At 43.8% G+C, this 16,497-nt stretch overlaps 1 protein-coding gene and 1 long non-coding RNA gene across 2 annotated transcripts in view; one reads left to right on the top strand and one right to left on the bottom strand.

Moving 5' to 3' along the window:
- Positions 1-16,497, top strand: part of LOC109903527 (RNA polymerase II subunit A C-terminal domain phosphatase) — a 109,928-nt gene that overhangs the window by 74,680 nt on the left and 18,751 nt on the right. The window lies entirely within an intron of this gene.
- Positions 7,748-14,622, bottom strand: LOC109903528 (uncharacterized). Its single transcript, XR_002257049.2, has 4 exons — positions 14,365-14,622; positions 8,918-9,053; positions 8,375-8,510; positions 7,748-8,263 (listed from the first exon to the last, which is right to left on the bottom strand). It is a non-coding gene; the product is annotated as an uncharacterized LOC109903528 (long non-coding RNA).

The following is a 16,497-nucleotide window of genomic DNA, read 5'->3' as shown; positions in this document are numbered from 1 at the left end:
TCCATTAATCACGGTACTCCATTCTGTTTATTTTATTGTTTTTTTATTGTATATCTGTTGGCCCCAGCCGCAAACTCAGGCTCTCTGTGTAGTTAACCGACCCTCTCTGCCCATTCGTCGCCATTTTACCTGTTGTTGTTGTCTCATCCGTTGTTGTCTTAGCTAGCTCTCCAAATCAACACCTGTGGTTACTTTATGCCTCGCTGTATGTCTCTCTCATATGTCGATATGCCTTGTATACTGTTGTTTAGGTTAGTTATCATGTTTTAAATTTACAATGGAGCCCCTAGTTCCACTCATTATAACTCTGATACCTCCTTTATCCCACCTCTCACATGCGGTGACCTCATCCATTATAACCAGCTTATCCAGAGATCAAATCGAATCTAATTTTATTTGTCACATACACATGGTTAGCAGATGTTAATGCGAGTGTAGCGAAATGCTTGTGCTTCTAGTTCCGACAATGCAGTAATAACCAACGAGTAATCTAACTAACAATTCCAAAGCTACTACCTTATACACACAAGTGTAAAGGGATAAAGAATATGTACATAAAGATATATGAATGAGTGATGGTACAGAGCGGCATAGGCAAGATGCAGTAGATGGTATCGAGTACAGTATATACATATGAGATGAGTATGTAAACAAAGTGGCATAGTTTAAAGTGGCTAGTGATACATGTATTGCATAAAGATGCAGTAGATGATATAGAGTACAGTATATACGTAGACATATGAGATGAATAATGTAGGGTATGTAAACATTATATTAAGTAGCATTGTTTAAAGTGGCTAGTGATATATTTTACATCAATTCCCATTATTAAAGTGGCTGGAGTTGAGTCAGTGTGTTGGCAGCAGCCACTCAATGTTAGTGGTGGCTGTTTAACAGTCTGATGGCCTTGAGATAGAAGCTGTTTTTCAGTCTCTCGGTCCCAACTTTGATGCACCTGTACTGACCTCGCCTTCTGGATGATAGCGGGGTGAACAGGCAGTGGCTCGGGTGGTTGTTGTCCTTGATGATCTTTATGACCTTCCTGTGACATCGGGTGCTGTAGGTGTCCTGGAGGGCAGGTAGTTTGCCCCCGGTGATGCGTTGTGCAGACCTCACTACCCTCTGGAGAGCCTTACGGTTGTGGGCGGAGCAGTTGCTGTACCAGGCGGTGATACAGCCCGACAGGATGCTCTCGATTGTGCATCTGTAGAAGTTTGTGAGTGCTTTTGGTGACAAGCCGAATTTCTTCAGCCTCCTGAGGTTGAAGAGGCGCTGCTGCGCCTTCTTCACGATGCTGTCTGTGTGGGTGGACCAATTCAGTTTGTCTGTGATGTGTACGCCGAGGAACTTAAAACTTGCTACCCTCTCCACTACTGTTCCATCGATGTGGATAGGGGGGTGTTCCCTCTGCTGTTTCCTGAAGTCCACAATCATCTCCTTAGTTTTGTTGACGTTGAGTGTGAGGTTATTTTCCTGACACCACACTCCGAGGGCCCTCACCTCCTCCCTGTAGGCCGTCTCGTTGTTGTTGGTAATCAAGCCTACCACTGTAGTGTCGTCCGCAAACTTGATGATTGAGTTGGAGGCGTGCGTGGCCACGCAGTCGTGGGTGAACAGGGAGTACAGGAGAGGGCTCAGAACGCACCCTTGTGGGGCCCCAGTGTTGAGGATCAGCGGGGTGGAGATGTTGTTACCTACCCTCACCACCTGGTGGCGGCCTGTCAGGAAGTCCAGTACCCAGTTGCACAGGGCGGGGTCGAGACCCAGGATCTCGAGCTTGATGACGAGTTTGGAGGGTACTATGGTGTTAAATGCTGAGCTGTAGTCGATGAACAGCATTCTCACATAGGTATTCCTCTTGTCCAGATGGGTTAGGGCAGTGTGCAGTGTTGTAGCGGTATTTATTAGAGAGGGGGGGGGTGTTCATCGACACAACAAAGGCCTTAAAAATGTCCACAGTCTTCTTGGCCACATGTCATTAGTACACCCCACCTCAATACAGTTCACATAATATACAACTTGCAAGCAACCTCCCTTTCAACTAAAATGTCCATCCAAATACTTCTGGCAGGGAAATAATAGTCCAGCTCTAATGAACTTCAATGGGAAGTGCATTTGAAAAATAGAGAGTCTGTTGCAGGGTAAAGCACTGGAACGAGAGGGAAGAGAAAGAGAGAGAGAAAAAGAGATCTTAGCTGTGGTCTTCAGGCCTGCCGGTGTCTGACTGTCCGATGGTTTTTTTGGTTTGTATGTTAAAGCTTCGCAACAATGTTGCTACTAATCCATGCGATCCATAACGGGCGCGGTCCCAAACGAAAACAACCACGATCTAAAGCGATCACACCGATGATTGAGTTAAATACTTTATAAACTACAAACGCTGAAAACAAACAAAACTTCTACAGCACACAATCAAACTGTTGCGCCACCCAAAAGCCCCTCCCAAAAGAGCTGAATGAGCTCTCTTTATTTCCTCCTTCCTTACTGCTCATGCGCTCTTAAAGTGGCAGTGCACGGTGAAGGCTCCGTGCAGATTTCGCCACAGTGTGGTTTAGATTGCATCGTCTGTGGACATATTTGGGCGGTAAGCAAATTGGAGTGGGTCTAGGGTGTCAGGTAGGGTGGAGGTGATATGGTCCTTGACTAGTCTCTCAAAGCACTTCATGATGACGGAAGTGAGTGCTACGGGGCGGTTGTCGTTTAGCTCAGTTACCTTACCTTTCTTGGGAACAGGAACAATGGTGGCCCTCTTGAAGCATGTGGGAACAGCAGACTGGGATAGGGATTGATTGAATATGTCCGTAAACACACCAGCCAGCTGGTCTGCGCATGCTCTGGGGGCGCGGCTGGGGATGCCGTCTGGGCCTGCAGCCTTGCGAGGGTTAACACGTTTAAATGTTTTACTCACCTCGGCTGCAGTGAAGGAGAGTCCGCATGTTTTGGTTGCGGGCCGTGTCAGTGGCACTGTACTGTCCTCAAAGCGGGCCAAAAAGTTATTTAGTCTGCCTGGGAGCAAGACATCCTGGTCCGTGACTGGGCTGGTTTTCTTTTTGTAATCCGTGATTGATTGTAGACCCTGCCACATACCTCTTGTTTCTGAGGCGTTGAATTGCGATTCTACTTTCTCTATATTGACGCTTAGCTTGTTTGATTGCCTTGCGGAGGGAATAGCTACACTGTTTGTATTCGGTCATGTTTCCGGTCACCTTGCCCTGATTTAAAAGCAGTGGTTCGCGCTTTCAGTTTCACGCGAATGATGCCATCAATCCACAGTTTCTGGTTTGGGAATGTTTTAATCGTTGCTATGGGAACGACCACTTCAACGCACGTTCTAATGAACTCGCTCACCAAATCAGCGTATTCGTCAATGTTGTTGTCTGACGCAATACGAAACATATCCCAGTCCACGTGATGGAAGCAGTCTTGGAGTGTGGAATCAGATTGGTCGGACCAGCGTTGAACAGACCTAAGCGCGGGAGCTTCTTGTTTTAGTTTCTGTCTGTAGGCAGGGAGCAACAAAATGGAGTCGTGGTCAGCTTTCCTCTCTTATCATCACTCAGTACCTGGGCTTACCTCCGCTGTACCCGCACCCCACCATACCCCTGTCTGCACATAATGCCCTGAATCTATTCTACCACTCCCAGAAATCTGCTCCTTTTATTCTTTGTCCCCAACGCTCTAGGCGACAAGTTTTGATAGCCTTTAGCCATACCCTCATCCTACTCCTCTGTTCCTCGGGTGATGTGGAGGTAAACCCAGGCCCTGCGTGTCCCCAGGCATCCTCATTTGTTGACTTCTGTGATCGAAAAAACCTTGGTTTCATGCATGTCAACATCAGAAGTCTCCTCCCTAAGTTTGTTTTACTCACTGCTTTAGCACACTCCGCCAACCCTGATGTTCTTGCCGTGTCTGAATCCTGGCTTAGGAAGGCCACCAACAATTCTGAGATTTCCATACCCAGCTACAACATTTTCCGTCAAGATAGAACTGCCAAAGGGGGAGGAGTTGCAATCTACTACAGAGAGAGCCTGCAAAGTTCTGTCATACTTTCCAGGTCTATACCCAAACAGTTTGAACTTATAATTTAAAAAATGTACCTCTCCAGAAATAAGTCTCTCACTGTTGCTACCTGCTATCGACCCCCCTCCGCTCCCAGCTGTGCCCTGGACACCATTTGTGAATTGATCACCCCCCCATCTTGCTTCAGAGTTCGTTCTGTTAGGTGACCTAAACTGGGATATGCTTTACACCCTGGCAGTCCTACAATCTAAACTAGATGCCCTCAATCTCACACAAATCATCAAGGAACCCATCAGGTACAACCCTAAATCCGTAAACATGGGCACCCTCATAGACATTATCCTGACCAACTTGCCCTCCAAATACACCACCCATCTCAGCGTTCACTGCCTCCATTGCCTGTATCCGCTATGGGCCCGCGGTCAAACGACCACCCCTCATCACTGTCAAACGCTCCCTAAAACACTTCTGCCAGCAGGCCTTTCTAATCGACCTGGCCCAGGTATCCTGGAAGGATAGTGACCTCATCCCGTCAGTCGAGGATGCCTGGTCAGTCTTTAAAAGTAATTTCCTCACCATCTTAGATAAGCATGCGCCGTTCAAAAAATGCAGAACAAAGAACAGATTTTGCCCTTGGTTCACTCCAGACCTGACTGCCCTTGACCAGCACAAAAACATCCTGTGGCGGACTGCAATAGCATTGAAGAGTCCCCACGATATGCAACTGTTCAGGGAAGTCAGGAACCAATACACGCAGTCAGTCAGGAAAGCAAAGGCTAGCTTTTTCAAGCAGAAATTCGCATCCTGTAGCTCTAACTCCAAAACGTTTTGGGACACTGTAAAGTCCATGGAGAACAAGAGCACCTCCTCCCAGCTGCCCACTGCACTGAGGCTAGGTAACACGGTCACCACTGATAAATCCATGATAATCGAACATTTCAATAAGCATTTCTCAACTGCTGGCCATGCCTTCCTCCTGGCTACTCCAACCCTGGCCAACAGCTCCGCCTCCCCCGCAGCTACTCCCCAGCTTCTCCTTCACCCAAATCCAGACAGCAGATGTTCTGAAAGAGCTACAAATCAGCTGGGCTAGACAATCTGGACCCTCTCTTTCTAAAACTATCCTCCGCCATTGTTGCAACCCCTATTACCAGCCTTTTCAACCTCTTTCGTATTTTCCGAGATCCCTAAAGATTGGAAAGCTGCCACGGTCATCCCCCTCTTCAAAGGGGGTGACACTCTAGACCCAAACTGTTAGACTTATATCCATCCTACCCTGCCTCTCTAAAGTCTTTGAAAGCCACGATAATAAACACATCACTGACCATTTCGAATCCCACCGTACCTTCTCCGCTGTGCAATCCGGCATCCGAGCCGGTCACGGGTGCACCTCAGCCACACTCAAGATACTAAACGATATCATAACCACCGTCTTCATCGACCTGGCCAAGGCTAACGACTCTGTCAATCACCGTATTCTTGGTTTTTTTCTAATGATTGCCTCGCCTGGTTCACCAACTACTTTGCAGACAGAGTTCAGTGTGTCAAATCGGAGGGCATGTTTTCCGGACCTCTGGCAGTCTCTATGGGGGTACCACAGAGTTCAATTTCTGGGCCGACTTTTCTCTGTATATATCAATGATGTCGCTCTTGCTGCGGGTGATTCCCTGATCCACCTTTACGCAGACGACACCATTCTGTATACTTCTGGCCCTTCCTTGGACACTGTGCTAACTAACCTCCAAACGAGCCTCAATGTCATACAACACTACTTCCGTGGCCTCCAACTGCTCTTAAACGCTAGTAAAACCAAATGCATGCTTTTCAACCGTTCGCTGCCTGCCCGACTAGCATCACCACCCTGGACGGTTCCGACCTAGAATATGTGGACAACTATAAATACCTAGGTGTCTGGCTACACTGTAAACTCTCCTTCCAGACTCATATTAAACATCTCCAATCCAAAATCAAATCTAGAATCGGCTTTCTATTTCGCAACAAAGCCTCCTTCACTCACGCCGCCAAACTTACCCTAGTAAAAATGACTATCCTACCGATCCTCGACTTCGGCTATGTCATCTACAAAATAGCTTACAACACTCTACTCAGCAAACTGGATGCAGTCTATCACAGTGCCATCCGTTTTATTACCAAATCACCTTATACCACCCACCACTGCGACCTGTATGCTCTAGTCGGCTGGCCCTCGCTGCATATTCGTCGCCAGACCCACTGGCTCCAGGTCGTCTATAAGTCTATGCTAGGTAAAGCTCCGCCTTATCTCAGTTCTCTGGTCACGATAACAACACCCACCCGTAGCACACGTTCCAGCAGGTATATCTCATTGATCATCGCCAAAGCCATTTGGCCGCCTTTCCTTCCAGTTGTCTGCTGCCAGTGACCGGAACTAATTGCATAAATCGCTGAAGTTGGAGACTTTTATTTCCCTCACCAACTTTAAACATCACCTATCTGAGCAGCTAATTGATCGTTGCAGCTGTACATAGTCCATCTGTAAATAGCCCACCCAATCTACCTACCTCATCCCCATACTGTTTTATTTTATTTACTTTTCTGCTCTTTTGCACACCAGTATCTGTACTTGCACATCATCATCTGCTCATGTATCACTCCAGTGTTAATCTGCTCAATTGTAATTAATCGCTCCTAAGGCCTATTATTTCCTACCTCCTCATGCCTTTTGCACACACTGTATATAGACTTTCTTTTTCTACTGTGTCATTGACTTGTTTATTGTGTTATTGGCTTGTTTATTGTTTACTCCATGTGTAACTCCATGTGTTGCGGTCTGTGTCACACTGCTTTGCTTTATCTTGGCCAGGTCGCAGTTGCAAATGAGAACTTGTTCTCAACTAGCTTACCTGGTTAAATAAAATAAATTTAAAAAACAGAATGTCGTTGTTTTGTGTGTGGGGTGGGGGAACAAATCAACATTGAAATGTCTAAAACCAAATCGAAATTGTGTAGAAATGATAATGGACCTACATTTGTAGTCTCTTCACTCTGTCCAGCTTGCTAACAGTCATCAAAACGAAAGCTAGACAGTCAGGGAGCATCAAAAATTCCAAAAGCAATGGATAGAGGTCTATTTTTACGGCAAGGAAATATAATCACATTTAAATACGCCCCTCCAGACTTCAGTGAAGACCAAATGAGGCCCGCAGAGGAAATTAGTTTGACACTCCTGCTCTACATTCATTAGTCAACGTCAGCTTGGTTTCTCCTAGGATACAAAACAGAATAGAAAAAGTTACTTCTAAAGCCTTCTCCCTGGGGCTTTGGGTGTTTCAGAAGAGTTAGTTGAATGTCCTAGATGTTTGACCTGAAATGCATTTTGTCAGTTACGTCTCTTCGTCAATTGTGTGTAATGGGGTACTGCACCCGCTCATTTGGCCTCGTTTTTTGGTTTGCTCTTAAGAAATACTGGTGCCCATGACAGAAGCCAAACGTGAGTTGGCTTGGAGGTATGGTTTGATGTGGGTGTTTCTTGGGTGTGTCCTTGCAACCATCAAGACACACCCATCTGTCAGAACCTTATCTGCAGCTGTTTCACCCCACTCAGTCTCAACAAACAAACCTCCTGCGGGTTGAATCAATTATTGGCAAATATATGGTGAGATGCCGGAGGAAGCGTTGGATAGGTCAGTAACCTGCAGAGTAACATGAGAACAATACTAACAATGCTGAATGTATGTAGATCAAAAAATAAATGTTGTAATTGTATTTATCACATGCATCTTCAACAGGTTTAGAATAACAGTGAAATGCTTTACTTACGGACCCTTTCGTATGTAACACGAGTCATAAATACCAAGTGACAAGATATTTTACAGGTCCATGTAAAATAAAAAATAAAAACTTGACATAGTACCATAGAAGCAGTGTCCTGCTAATATAACAGGCTGTACATTTCATCTTTCATTGTCATTCCCAGCCAATACATATATTGTGCCTATCTGCATTTTGTCTGGTGGTAATAGGTCTACCTTGGCAAACGTGGTCATGCTTTCCTGTGTGGTATCCCATATGCAACATGAGTTCCCTGATCCTGGAGGAGAATGCACAGTTTTTCCTTCCCCATATTGACTGACATCATTCAGTTCACAATAAAATACAATGCAAGTACAAATGTCCATTCAGAGACATTAGCATCACGCCCGTCTTTTAGTCTGGACTTCATCACATCATCTTGCAAGTTTTCATGTGCTGGCTCCATACATTTCTGTGAACACACACAGTCACTTCTAAAGGGATGGGGCAGTTAGGGATAGGTGACATCTGACACCTAAACATGTACTATGTTGAAGTTTGAACAAGTCTGACTAAAACCTACCTAATTCTGATCTCCCCCATCGTCAACTGTTGCTGAGCAGGCAAGAGGTGAGACTGGAGGTGAGGTCTTTGCCAGAGCCATGTTGATGGGCATATCAGCGTAGATCAGCTTCTGGCCCCTTATCAAAGATACTGGTCTGTCACAGACAGACACAGACACGGAGCACTTATTACATTATCAATGGTGGTTATGATTAGCATGGTGGAACCAGCCGGATCGCTGCGTTCCCCTTTCTACTTCACTTCAAATATAATGAAATGTGAAGCAAAATCGAATGGTGAACACAGAGCTCAGGCTGGTTCCACAAGGCTAGGTAATGCCCTGGACATCATTTGTACAAATACTGAGGGTAACCCACTTCATTACTCTGGTACATAACCCAATTGTGAAACATTTATGGAAACTGACATTATTTGTTGCTTATTTTCTACATCTTAGATGCATATAATGAGCCTGTGAACGCGGTTGCCGCTGACAGGTGCAGGTTGCTGGCCGGAGACTTGCTAACGTGTGGCTGATTGTCCCATTCATAGGAATACTCACAGTGAGGGCATGTCTGCATGAGGCTGATGAGGGCCTCCTTGATGGTTTTCTCTATGCTGCATGTTCGGCTGCAAACTGGACATCTCTCAAGCAACTGCAGCAGGAAATCTTATGCGGTGGTGTTGACTGGGAGTGCCTGTGTCGAGGTGGTATAAATAGACAGCCAAGTGGTAAATTGCATTTAGTTTTAAAGAAAGGACAAAGCTTTTTGCTAATGCACTTCACAACTGTGCACTTTGTCTAACAGAAAAACAGGATCAACAATTGTCATCATCCCTAAGTATTAAACAGCTTGAGAAATAACAATCTAGATTGGAAGCTAATTCTATGCTTTGCAGGTGTAGACTGACTGATTGGATTAGATTCATGCCGGTGATGCTGTTACACACACTATGCAACCAACTATGACATGTTTTGCTATGGAGTTTGTTGCTGCTAGTTACAGTCAGACATGACTTAGCTACTCTAGTACCACCATTTCTGCATCCAATATTTATTTGTGCCCTAGGCATGGGTTGCACCTCGGAGGCTAATGTGACTGTCTCGTCTAAATTACACAAATTTAGAGTGGCATGGAAATACGATGACATTGCTAAAGTATGCAAATACATAGTAGGAAACGACTTTGCCATATAATGATGTCGTCAAATTTACTTTAGAGAGATGCAATGTTGCCATTACTGTTACTAGCAAAGTTAGTTAAACATAGCTTGCAATGCTAATGTTAGCTAGCTAAAATAGAGTGGTTTCCTCAATCTTAGTTAGCTGGCAAACATTATACTGCATCAGACGTCAATCTGGCGACAACACAATCATAACAAAAGGTTTTCCCTACATATTGTTTGCCGCCTTCTAAAATGTTATTTTGTGTCCAAGCCAAATCAGAGTTGTATTGAAGTAGGCTAACCTTAGCCAGCTAGCTAGCGTCAGCTACGGTAGCGATGATAATGATTATCAAAATATACATAACCAGCAGTCTGGTGACTAGGGCTGTCTTGGTCGACCGAGAGTCGTCTTTTCTTTCGACCAATCAATTGGTCTAAATTTTCAAACTCAACCCTTGTTCTCTTTACCTGACACAGGCAGTGCATTCGGAAAGTCTTCAGACCCCTTGACTTTGTTGAAGCACCGTTTGCAGCGATTACAGACTTAAGTCTTCTTGGGTATGACGATACAAGCTTGGCACACTTGTATTTGGGGAGTTTCTCCCATTTCTCTCTGCAGATCCTCAAGCTCCATCAGGTTGGATGGGGAGCATTCTGCACAGCTATTTTCAGGTCTATCCAGAAATGTTGGATCGGGTTCTAGTACGGGCTCTGGCTGAGTCACTCAAGGACATTCAGAGACTTGTCCCGAAGCCACTCCTGCGTTGTCTTGGCTGTGTGCTTAGGGTCGTTGTTCTATTGGAGATGAACTTTGCCCCAGTCTGAGGTCCTGAGCGCTCTGAGGCAGGTTTTCATCAAGGATCTCTACTTTATTCCATTCATCTTTGCCTCGATCCTGACTAGTCTCCAAGTCCATGCGGCTTGATGCTGCCACCATGCTTCACCGTAGGGATGTACCAGGTGTCCTCCAGGCATGACGCTTGGCATTCAGGCCAAAGAGTTCAATCTTGATTTAATCAGACCAGAGAATCTTGTTTCTCATGGTCTGAGAGCCCTTTTGGTGCCTTTTGGCAAACTCCAAGCAGGCTAACGTGCCTTTTTACTGATGAGTGGCTTCCGTCTGGCCACTCTACCATAAAGGCCTAGAGCTCTGTCAGAGTGGGCATCGGGTTCTTGGTCACCTCCCTGACCAAGGACCTTCTCCCCCGATTGCTCAGTTTGGCCATGCTGCCATCTCTAGGAAGAGTCTTGGTGGTTCCAAACTTCTTCCATTTAAGAATGATGGAGGCCACTGTGTTTTTGGGGGACCTTCAATGCTGCAGAAATGTTTCCAAATCTTGTCCAATCAATTGAATTTACCACCGGTGGACTCAAAGTTGTAGAAACATCTCAACGGTGATCAATGAAAACAGGATACACCTGAGCTCAATTTCAAGTCTCATAGCAATTGGTCTGAATACTGATGTAAATAATGTATTTGTTTTATTTAAAATAAATGTGAAAACATTTCTAAAAGCCTGTTTTCTCTTTGTTATTATAGGGTATTGTCTGTAGATTGCTGAGGATACATTTAAGAAAAAATCTATTTTAGAATAAGGCTGTAACGTAACAATGTGGAAAAAGTCAAGGGGTCTGAATACTTTACGAAAGCACCGTATGCATCGAATGACCAATAGGGCCTGACCTATAGCATATCATAGCAATAAATAGTTTATAACAAGCTCTGAACACCGTAACACGTGACCGCAAAATGGATGCAGAGGACGTGACAAACTCAAAACGGGGCAATTTGTGGTTGCTCAGGAGGTAAAGGGAGGAGACGTGTGTAATAAATGTGACTAGTTGTGGAAAATATTGGAGATCAAGAAAAAAAAGGTAAGGAGCCGCCAGCGCTGCATATTATGTGTGTTAAACAGGTGCTGTTCAATTATATTGTAATCTTTCAGAACATTTGGAACAATGTAAACAAGCGTAACAGAGAGTCTAAAGGTTTATTTAATTTATTTTGGAAAGACTCAACCTGTCGCATGCAATCGTGAATGCAATTGCCTACATGGAGCGCGTTATTTAATGTTTACACTAATTATTCAAGTGTCGCTTTATTTTAAAACTAAAATGTAAAATGCTTGATTCCATTTCAAATAATGAACAACTCGTATGCTGTCTGATGACATGAATGAATGATTGCTTGATACAGTAGCCTACATAAGTATTGAAATATAGGCCTAAGTAAGTTACGGTATTAAGACTAAAAAGGATGCGCTCTTAGGCCTACAGCTTGATAGTTGCTATACAAGCCTACTAATGATGATGGCATTACTTATTATAATGATTATCATAATAATAATAGTAATGAAAACAATAAGGAGATCAAGAAAGATGGTTATGATTTTAAGAAATATAATTATTCTGACAATATGGAATGGGGAAACAACACTAAATAAATGATGTAATACCAGAGAGACTGTTCTTACAGCATAGCAAAGATTTAAAAACAGCCTAAATTGTTTATACGACATGTTGGGATTGAGGCTTGATGCTCAATGAACCAGTAGGCTATTAAACAACCTCTCAAACGGCAACACACACAGGATCTGACGTGTGTGTGTGTAATATATATATATATATATATATGTATGTGTGTGTGTGTGTGTGTGTGTGTATGTATGTATGTATATTTATATATATATATGTGTGTGTGTATGTGTATATATGTGTGTGTGTGTGTGTGTGTGTATGTATATATATATATGTGTGTGTGTGTGTGTGTGTGTGTATGTATGTATGTATGTATATTTATATATATATATGTGTGTGTGTATGTGTATATATGTGTGTGTGTGTGTGTGTGTGTATGTATATATATATATGTGTGTATGTGTGTGTGTGTATGTGTGTGTGTGTACAAATATTTGTATGAACATAAGATTCAACAGCTGAGACAAACTGAACAAATTCCACAGACATGTGACTAAGAGAAATGGAATAATGTGCCCCTGAACAAAGGGGGGGATAAAATCAAAAGTAGCAGTCACTATCTGGTGTGGCCACCAGCTGCATTAAGTACTGCAGTGCATCTCCTCATGGACTGCACCAGATTTGCCAGTTCTTGCTGTGAGATGTTACCCCACTCTTCCACCAAGGCACCTGCAAGTTCCCGGACATTTCTGGGGGATTGACCCTAGCCCTCACCCTCCGATCAAACAGGTCTCAGACGTGCTCAATGGGATTGAGATCCGGGCTCTTCGCTGGCCATGGCAGAACACTGACATTCCTGTCTTGCAGGAAATCACGCACAGAACGAGCAGTATGGCTGGTGGTATTGTCATGCTGGAGGGTCATGTCAGGATGAGCATGCAGGAAGTGTACCACATGAGGGGGGAGGATGTCTTCCCTGTAACACACAGCGTTGAGATTGCCTGAAAAGACAACAAACTCAGTCCGATGGTGCTGTCACACACCGCCCCAGACCATGACGGACCCTCCACCTCCAAATCGATCCCGCTCCAGAGTACAGGCCTCGGTGTAACTCTCATTCCTTCGACCAATACCAGCCAATCCGACCATCACCCCCGGTGAGACAAAACCGCGACTCGTCAATGAAGAGCACTTTTTGCCAGTCCTGTCTGGTCCAGCGACGGTGGGTTTGTGCCCATAGGTGACGCTGTTGCCGGTGATGTCTGGTGAGGACCTGCCTTACAACAGACCTACAAGCCCTCAGTCCAGCCTATTGCGGACAGTCTGAGCACTGATGGAGGGATTGTGCGTTCCTGGTGTAACTCGGGCAGTTGTTGTTGCCATCCTGTACCTGTCCCGCAGGTGTGATGTTCGGATGTACCGATCCTGTGCAGGTGTTGTTACACGTGGCCTGCCACTGTGAGGACGATCAGCTGTCTGTCTTGTCTCCCTGTAGCCCTGTCTTAGGCGTCTTACAGAACGGACATTGCAATTTATTGCCCTGGCCACATCTGCAGTCCTCATGCCTCCACGTTCACGCGGATGAGCAGGGACCCTGTTTATCTTTCTTTTGGTGTTTTTCAGAGTCAGTAGAAACGCCTCTTTAGTGTTAATTTAGTGACCTTTAGTGACCTTAATTGCCTACCGTCTGTAAGCTGTTAGTGTCTTAACGACCGTTCCACAGGTGCATGTTCATTAATTGTTTATGGTTCATTAATTGTTTATGGTTCATTGAAGAAGAATGGGAAACCGTGTTTAAACCATTTACAAAGATCTATGAAGTTATTTGGATTTTTACGGATTATCTTTGAATTACAGGGTCCTGAAAAATGTACTTTTTTTTGTTGTTGCTGAGTGTGTGTGTGTGTGTGTATAGATAGATAATTTATAAAGCCAGGCACATTTAAAAGTTAGACTATTGATTATAGAAGTAATTAAGTTGGTTTCCTCTCCTCACTTTTCTTAGACAATTAAGGCATGGGCTATTTTCTTGTCTCTTAACTCCACTGCTACCTCCGCCACATTGATCTTAACACCAATATGCAGGGTAACTTTGCTATTATGCACATAGCAACATGGTCTAGGAAAAGGCGCCAATTCAACAGTGCCACACTGATCTTTCAGAACAGTGGACTGCGACCGCTATTGAACGCAGGAGAAAGCACATTTGTTATCAAATTGTATAATTTTTATTAGTGTTGCACCATTGTGCTTATGTAATATAACCATATACAATTTCAGTAGCTCATGTCTTAGAGTACCATCCCCACGGTCTCCACAATTATTTATGTTTGCGCCACTGCTCGACTAAAGAAATCTTGGTCGACCAAACAATCGACCAGTCGACTAAATGGTGTCAGTCTTACTAGTTATCAGTATACTCACCACCACTGAGGACCAACAAACTCCGAGTTATATACTGTAGCCTTCAAACTCCATTAATTTGTCCACCCTTGTAAAGCTAGCTATTGCTCAAGCTGTTCCCAATTTGACTGAAACGTAAGCATTTTGTCAGTATTTCTCTCTCCATGTTTGTTAGTAATAATAATCATTCCTCTGCTCGACTGTGTGCTGTCGTCTCCTCCAGGGTAGAGAGGGACCTGCTATCTCCTCATACACACGTTGGTAAGCTCATTTAAAACAACCGTGTGTGTGTGGTTTAGCTTATTTAACACCAAATCCACCCTCCCTTTTCACATAAGAAAGGGTCTGCTGTTCTATTCTGTTTCTCATTTAGCCTTGTGAATGTATTACACCAGCCACGAATGAGTGACTTGTGTTGAGAGACACCCCAGAGCAGCTACGATAACTAACTATGTGCTGTAATGGGTTACTTCGTGTTAATCGATGTCTATTTCAATTTCGGGTTTAATGTGTTTTTGTGTGGACCCCAGGAAGAATGGCTGCTATTTCGGCAAAAGCTGATGGATACCCGAATAAACCAATAAATAAATATTGAAAGCATCAGACTTCGTGCTATGATGATATAGACATCATCAAAACCCTACGTGCTGCTTTCTGCCTTCCGCAGCATATTAGTTTTGAATTAATCAAAATTAATTTCCTGCATTAATTGGCCAAAACTAAGCTTAGCGTTAACATAGATGAAAGAGAAGTTAAAGTGGGACACATCTCAACAGATCTCAAACTTAAAACACTGTGCTCATCGTACTGTTGCACAAGCTATTCTCTTGATAAATAGGTATCCAGGTTTAGGGTTTTAGTGCTGTGAGTTACTGTTGTAAAGGAATGAGACATTATTAAATACACAGTATGTTGTTGATTTTTCTCTTCAATAGCAGGACAGTACGGTTAGTAAGAATGATTGTGGTTGGGCGGAATTATGCAACATTTGCATATTTTTTTATGTACAGTACCTGTCAAAAGTGTGGATACATCTACTCATTCAATGTTTTTTCTTTATTTGTACTATTTTCTACGTGTAGAAGACATCAAAACTGTGTTGTAACCAAAAAAGTACTCAACAAATCTAAATATATTTTAGATTCTTCAAAGTAGCCACCTTTTGCCTTGATGACAGCTTTGCACACTCTTGGAATTCTCAACTTCATGACTAATGCTTTTCTAAATGCTTTTCTAAATGCTTTGACCTTTTATTTAACTAGGCATGTCACACATTCTTATTTACAATGACATCCTAGGAACAGTGGGTTAATTGCCTTGTTCAAGGGCAGAACGACACATTTTTACCTTGTCAGCTCGTGGATTCGATCTAGCAACCTTTCGGTAACTGGCCCAACGCTCTAACCACTAGGCTACCTGCCGTCTTGAAGGAGTTCCCACATATGCTGAGCACATGTTGGCTGCTTTTCGTTCACTCTGCAGTCCAACTCATCCCAAATCATTTCAATTGGGTTGAGGTCAGGTGATTTGTGGAGGCCAGGTCATCTGATGTAGCACTACATCACTCTCCTTGGTCAAATATCCCGTACACAGCCTGGAGGTGTGTTTTGGGTCATTGTATTGTTGAAAAACAAATGATTGTCCCACTAAGCGCTGACCAGATGGGTTGGTGTATCACTGCAGAATGCTGTGGTAGCCTTGCTGGTTAAGTGTGCCTTGAATTCTAAATACATCGCAGACAGTGTCCCCAGCAAAGCACGCCCACACCATCATATCTCTTCCACAAAGACACGGCGGTTGGAACCAAAATTCTCAAAAATTGACAGATTTCCACCGGTCTAATGTCCATTGCTCGTTTTTCTTCGCCCAAGCAAGTCTCTTCTTCTTATTGGTGTCCTTTAGTAGTGGTTTCTTTGCAGCAATACAACCATGAAGACCTGATTTTCACAGTCTCCTTTGAACAGTTGATGTTGAGATGTGTGTGTTACTTGAACTCTCAAGCATTTATTTGGGCTGCAATCTGAGGTGCAGTTAACTCTAAATAATGTATCCTTTGCAGCAGAGGTAACTCTGGGTCTTCCTTTCCTGTGGTGGTCCTCATGAGATTGATGGTTTTTGCGACTGCACTAGAAGAATCTTTCAAAGTTCTTGAAA

This window comes from Oncorhynchus kisutch, linkage group LG14 (genome assembly GCF_002021735.2).
Source record: "Oncorhynchus kisutch isolate 150728-3 linkage group LG14, Okis_V2, whole genome shotgun sequence".
In the NCBI taxonomy this organism is placed as follows: domain Eukaryota; kingdom Metazoa; phylum Chordata; class Actinopteri; order Salmoniformes; family Salmonidae; genus Oncorhynchus; species Oncorhynchus kisutch.
This window is presented reverse-complemented; position numbering and strand designations above follow the sequence as displayed.